This window comes from Onychostruthus taczanowskii, unplaced genomic scaffold (genome assembly GCF_017590055.1).
Source record: "Onychostruthus taczanowskii isolate IOZ18803 unplaced genomic scaffold, ASM1759005v1 scaffold146, whole genome shotgun sequence".
In the NCBI taxonomy this organism is placed as follows: domain Eukaryota; kingdom Metazoa; phylum Chordata; class Aves; order Passeriformes; family Passeridae; genus Onychostruthus; species Onychostruthus taczanowskii.
The window spans coordinates 704,182-710,181 of NW_024498641.1; positions in this window are offsets into that span (position 1 = coordinate 704,182).

The window sequence follows — 6,000 nt, forward strand, 5'->3', positions numbered from 1 at the left end:
TTTTTCTTAATATCTCACCAGAATTTTACGCATTAGAATTGTTGGCTTCTCCACAGTCTCCTTGTTCTCTCTTTTAGATCAGATCTTGATAAAAAGATAGGTAATGTTGCTCCATCTCTCTTTGACCCCATTATCACAGGTCTATATTAATTCTTGCCAATCTGGGGGATTAGAAGTGATCAGCATTTTTGAGGCTTGCAACAGTTGAAACAACACACACTTAACTCTTTCCCTGTATTTTTTTCATAAATAGTCTCACTTTTATTACCGAAAATGTTAAATTGACTTAAAGCTACTGGATATGATAATTTCTTCCTGTTGGATTATGTTACAATTAGGCTGGTAACACGAATAGAAAAATTATGCCTTGTATTTCAGTTTTGGTCTATATTCAGAGTTTGTATTCAAGGTATCTAATGTTTCCTCCCTGAACAGATGAGTGGTTTTAAAAGTTTGTGGATGCTTGGGACACATTCATTCTTTTAAGCTGTGCTTATCAGTATGCACAATGATATAAAATACAAGCTATTTTCCAAGGTTCAAATAGGAGCCTACTATATACAGTATAACAAATTCTTCTCAACCTTCTGACTGTGATTTAATAGCTTTACACTCATGGAGGCCAATATTATGTTTCTTTTTGAAATAAAAGTCAATGACAGGGGTTGTTCTCAGCATAAAAACTTTCTGCAGGAGAAAAGCAGAAAATGCATTTTTTGTTGAGTGTAAATTCAAATACAGAACTCCTCGTCTATCATCACTTCAGCTGAGGGCTTCAGACCACTTAATGATTCCTCCACTCCATATTCTTCAGTCAGCCACCATAGTTTGGATGCAGTCCTGGAAGCCTAGTTAGTAAGGAGAAAAGATCATAACATGAGATTTCCAGAAACAAGCTCAGGACAAGAGTTATTGCTTCAGCTTCCTTTTTCTCTCTGTTCTGTTTTATCTGTGTGAAACAGCTGGCTGAAATCATTTTCTAGTGCAGTAAGACAAATACGTAGCAACAGCTTCAGTCCTGCAAATTCATTGTAGTGTAAATATAACATTGTTCAACTTGTTTTCTGGTAGTACAGTGATGTTTTCTACCTCAAGGTGCCTGGTGTCTTCTAGTAACCCTGACTAAATCTCAATGAATTTTTTATGTCATTATCTTTCTACACTAACAGAGGTTAATTCTCAAGGCAGTTCTCAAGTATATGCACAGCTAAGTTTTACTGCAGATTAAATTCAAGTGTATAGACAGCGCAGGCCTTGAAAATGAACTTAAGGGATTGCTCATTAGAGCAGTGGTCAGAAACACTAATCATCTGTGTCTGTCTTGTTCACAAACTCCAAGTTCAAAGGCAGCTATTGGTCTCCAGGGAATACTCAAATGTTGTGTTGGAATCATAGTGGCTGAAGAATTACATTTTTCTTCTCAGCCTGTTACTATTGCTAATGCAAATTCATTAAAGCATTCAAGAATAAAGTGAAAATGCCCTATCTACCCACAGAAGCTGTGTTCTGGCATCTTTTATAAAATTGACATGTAAGAACTGTGTCTGAAGTCAAATCATGGAGCCATGCAAAACTTACTGTATCTGCTTTATTTTTGTAAATACATCCTTTGTTAAGGTGAGGGATAGAGAATATTTAAAACTATTCAATATATTGAATATTTGAACCATTTCTGAAGGGCTGATACCTAAGCAATTCCCCCATACTTACATTTCTCCCATCCCGGATTAAGACTGCATTTTGTGCAAATTCTCTGACCATGATTCCACATTATGCAAATTTGATAGCAGAAAAATATATGGAAGAAAAACCACAGTCATACTAGAAGAAAATAGAACTTACTGTCTTACACACTGCTCCGTAGTATGAAATATTAACTTGTAACTTTTTATAATACAAATTGTTTGTGTTTCTTCTATTCTTCTCATAACAATATATATTTTTAAGTAAGTCCACTCATGATTCTGAACATTTATTTTCCATTTCACTGTTGTTCTCAATTTTCTCTGCAGGCATCTACAAGGCATGCCACACATTTTCTGTCTTCTGCTGTGAGAATGCAGTAAACATGAACAAAAAACTATGGCACATTTGTTCTGTATTACTGACCTTTGCATGATTTTTTAAACAAAACTAACCTGAAAAATGAAAAGAGATTTGTATACTATAAAAATTACAACATATTTATTTTCAAGGTCCAATTGTTTCTAACATGCTAAATGCTTGCTAAGATATCTAGTAGTCTTGCTAGGAACTTAGTAGTTATTATGGCTTAGACTCTTTGGTTAGCAAACATAATTTTACAGTTAAAAATAAATTTATTCCATTTATTTGCACACTTAAGGGCAAAAGCCAGCTTGAAATTGTATTTTGGTATTTTATCTACCTATGTGAATTGCACAGCCGGCAACTCAAAAGTTAATGAACCACACAGGACAGTTAGAAACCAATGGTCCATAGGAACTTTAATATGTTGTACATACAACCATACAGTTCCTCCTAATTCATTTATTTTTTGTTCTCTCAAGTGAGGTATTTCTGCATTAAACAGAATCTAAATCAGCTGTGTATACACAAACTTGAAAATATATATTTTCAAGTAAAATAAGGAAATAGATGCAGCATAGCTAGATGTTAAAAACATGCAGATGTGAATTCAGAAGCATGCAAAAAGTTAATGTATTGATATGATACAAAAATACTTTTCTATTTGTGTTCTTCCCTTCTGTCTTAAGAATCCAACAACAAGCTATGTTAAGCAATATGTCCCAAAATAAGGATATCTCCCTGAATGCCACGAAGGACTGGGATAAAACTGAGCTGCTAATAGCTGATGACAGTGTTTGCCTGCAGGTTTAATAAATCCCTGAATGGATGTTTCTCAGTGTCTGCTTCAAAACCTACTTGGCCTTCAGAGCCGACTGAGTAGCATCAATGGGAATATTACAACTTTGAAAAAAAGCAGTTCCAGCACAGTAATGCAGACATAATAAATCTCATTTCAGCAAAAGAAAGCCTTGCTTCTGAGTTACAATGAAATCTTGCAAAAATTTCAGAGATAACCTTTGTTTAATACAAAACAATTTTGACTCTGGAAGGATCTGAATGATCATAGAGATTTTAGTTATGCCTATTAAGCAAATGCAACTTAGAAGACTTTAAAAATTCTGTCACATGTCTATCAGCATGTGGGAGCTTACTGAGGGAAGCAAAGGAGTTAATGTTCAGAATAAACAAGTGGTATAAAAATACAAAGAATTCAAGACTTCCTGATCAAAAACTTCCACTTATAATCCAAGTGACAAAAGCAGAGGACAAGTATAGTAAGTTTACAAGCCAAGATATTCAGATTCTTAGACCATAAAGTTTTAAGATAATTCTTACAGAACTACCAAAGTAGTTAGCTAATAACAACATATATTTAAAAAAAAATAAAATCACAGTATAAAGAAAGAAATATAGTAAACTACTATAAAACAGATCTCTACAAAGCAGTTTGACACATTTTGTAGAAAGGTGTTACATGTTTTAGCAACTAACAATTGCTGCTAAGGCTGTTGAGGCAGCACAGAATGAAAATGAATGAATCAGAAGTAGTGTTAAATAGCTGATTTTAAGAAAAACATTGTTGCACACTACACGCACTTTTATACAGAAATATTATAAAGAGATATTTCCTTGCTACCGCAAAATTAGATCATTCTCAAACAAAAAAAAGTATATATATATAAATTAGCATTTCCAGTCCAGAGAATGTTTAATTCAAATATTGGCTGCCACCAGTATATGCAGTTGTGTTCTTCTTAATTTAGTTCCTGTTGAATCTTTGGGACAAAGCTTTAATTACGATGCTGAGTGAGAGTTCTCTGACTTACAGCAGCTGACACATTAGTGCACTTTTGCTCAGGTTTTCATTACTTTGCAATTAGTAGTTAGAAACTAGTTAGCAATTAATAGTAGAGGTAATTTTTCATTTTCAACAAAAAAAGGACAGCATTTTTGTAGAGTCCAACCTAAGTATAAACAGAGCTCTCAGCTGTATTTTTTACTTTCATTTTAGAAAAGTGTAAGGAACTTAGATTCTCAATGCCTTGTCTTTTATTTGCATCCTAGTCTTTCAGCTATTTTACACTTCAAAATAAACCCAAATGAATATAGTACAACAATTTATGAGCAGAAATGTATGGAATCGCATTAAAGTTGTCTGAGTGAGGACAAGTATTATTGTCTGCATATTTTCCTTGATGAGTGAAGTACAAAGAGATGAAACTATCTGGCAGTCGTTCTGAATAGCAATAGCAGTCTGAACTCAAATATGATTTGCAGCATAGAGACTTTTAGACTGAGTATGCTTTTGAAGAAAATCCTTACATAGAATATTTTTAAAATTTAAAGATTATCTGGTACTTTTAGAAACAAAGATGAGGATTGAAGTGGTTCTTGGAGAGTTTCAAAGAAGAAACAATAACTCAATACATTTAGGTGCTGACATTCTACTTTAGTAACCAATTGTAATTCTGATTTTAGTTCTGAGTTTGTGACTAGAGCAGGAATGCAGTTTTCACAAAAATGTTGTACTATGACACTGGGACTGAAATCGCTATCTGATTTTCTTTTAGATATTTGTTCATACAGTGCAAAGACAATGTGAAAGACTGAAATGTTGATGGTTAATGTCAAAACAATTGGCCATTTCCAAAGCAAGAGGGTGCTTTGCTGATGATATGCAAGGAAGCATCCAGGTGCAGAGGGGGTGTGCACTCACCACTGAAACAACAAGCTGGGTTTTGAGCCAGATAAGGGAAGAGGAAGATAAGACACAGATCCTGCAAAATGAGATAGTGCTCTTTATCAAGCCAGTGTTCTTCCTTACAAAACTGGCTCCCTGTAAATCCCCCTGTACACCCCAGGGGAGGTATTGGGACATTTATACATGGGCTTGAATGTGTTCATCCCTTCTGATGGGGCATGACTGACTAGACTATGCTGTCATGAGAGGCAGTGATCATGTCTTACAAGGGGCCAAAAAACATCATGTCAAAGTTCCCTGATTGTGCACTCATATCTTCTCCACCCGAGAACTGTGCATGATCCACACTGTTTTAAGTGTTAAGCTTCTCCCTTTAGGTGTTCTCACATGAACATGAGCATTTATTAACCCACGGAACTTTGTGTTATATGGACTTCTTGCCCCTGCTAAAGTCTTTGACCATCAATTCAACCAACTGACTTCAAAATTGGAACAATCAAGTCTTATCTTTGGGTCCACAGGTGGTGATATCTTTCTTCTTTTCTATCTTTCTGCTCTTATCCCTTCTTTCTCTCTCTTTTTTCTTTTTTTCTGTATATATTTTCTTATTTGTTATTTTTATGTTTTTGTATTGCTATATTTCCACAGATATAACAAGAAGGGCTACATACCTCATTTTCATTGCAATCAAATTGTTCTAAAATAGACCCTACATGTATATATATACACATGTTCATATAAAGGCACCATTCATTCAGCATCATATCACTCTAATCTACCCCAAGAGACCTCTTAACAAGCACAGTTGCCCTTGTCTTCAGGGGCAGGTTGTAATACACAAGCATTTCAACTTTAAAAATCAGTGAGAACAGGATAAGGAAAATGTAATGCCTTTGAATTTATGTATGCGCCAAGGCTTTCTTCAACACAAATATGCTAAGTCCACTGAAAAGAGAGAGGCCACAAGTTGCTTACTTGTGGAAGGATTAGGTGAGTTGAATCTAGTTCAATAATGTTTTATTTCATTTTGCTTCCCTGCACATGAAAACAAAGATTTTCTTTTCTTACAGCAGTGCACACATTGGGTATTTCATATTATTAAAAAATGTCCAATCCTCTAATTTTTGACCAGTGAAAAATTACAGGGATGTAAGATGACCAAAGCAAACCAAAACCAACACATTTTCTACTATTTTGACTGGGAATCAATAATTAGTAATTTGTGTTTAAAAAGCCAATCATGCCATGGC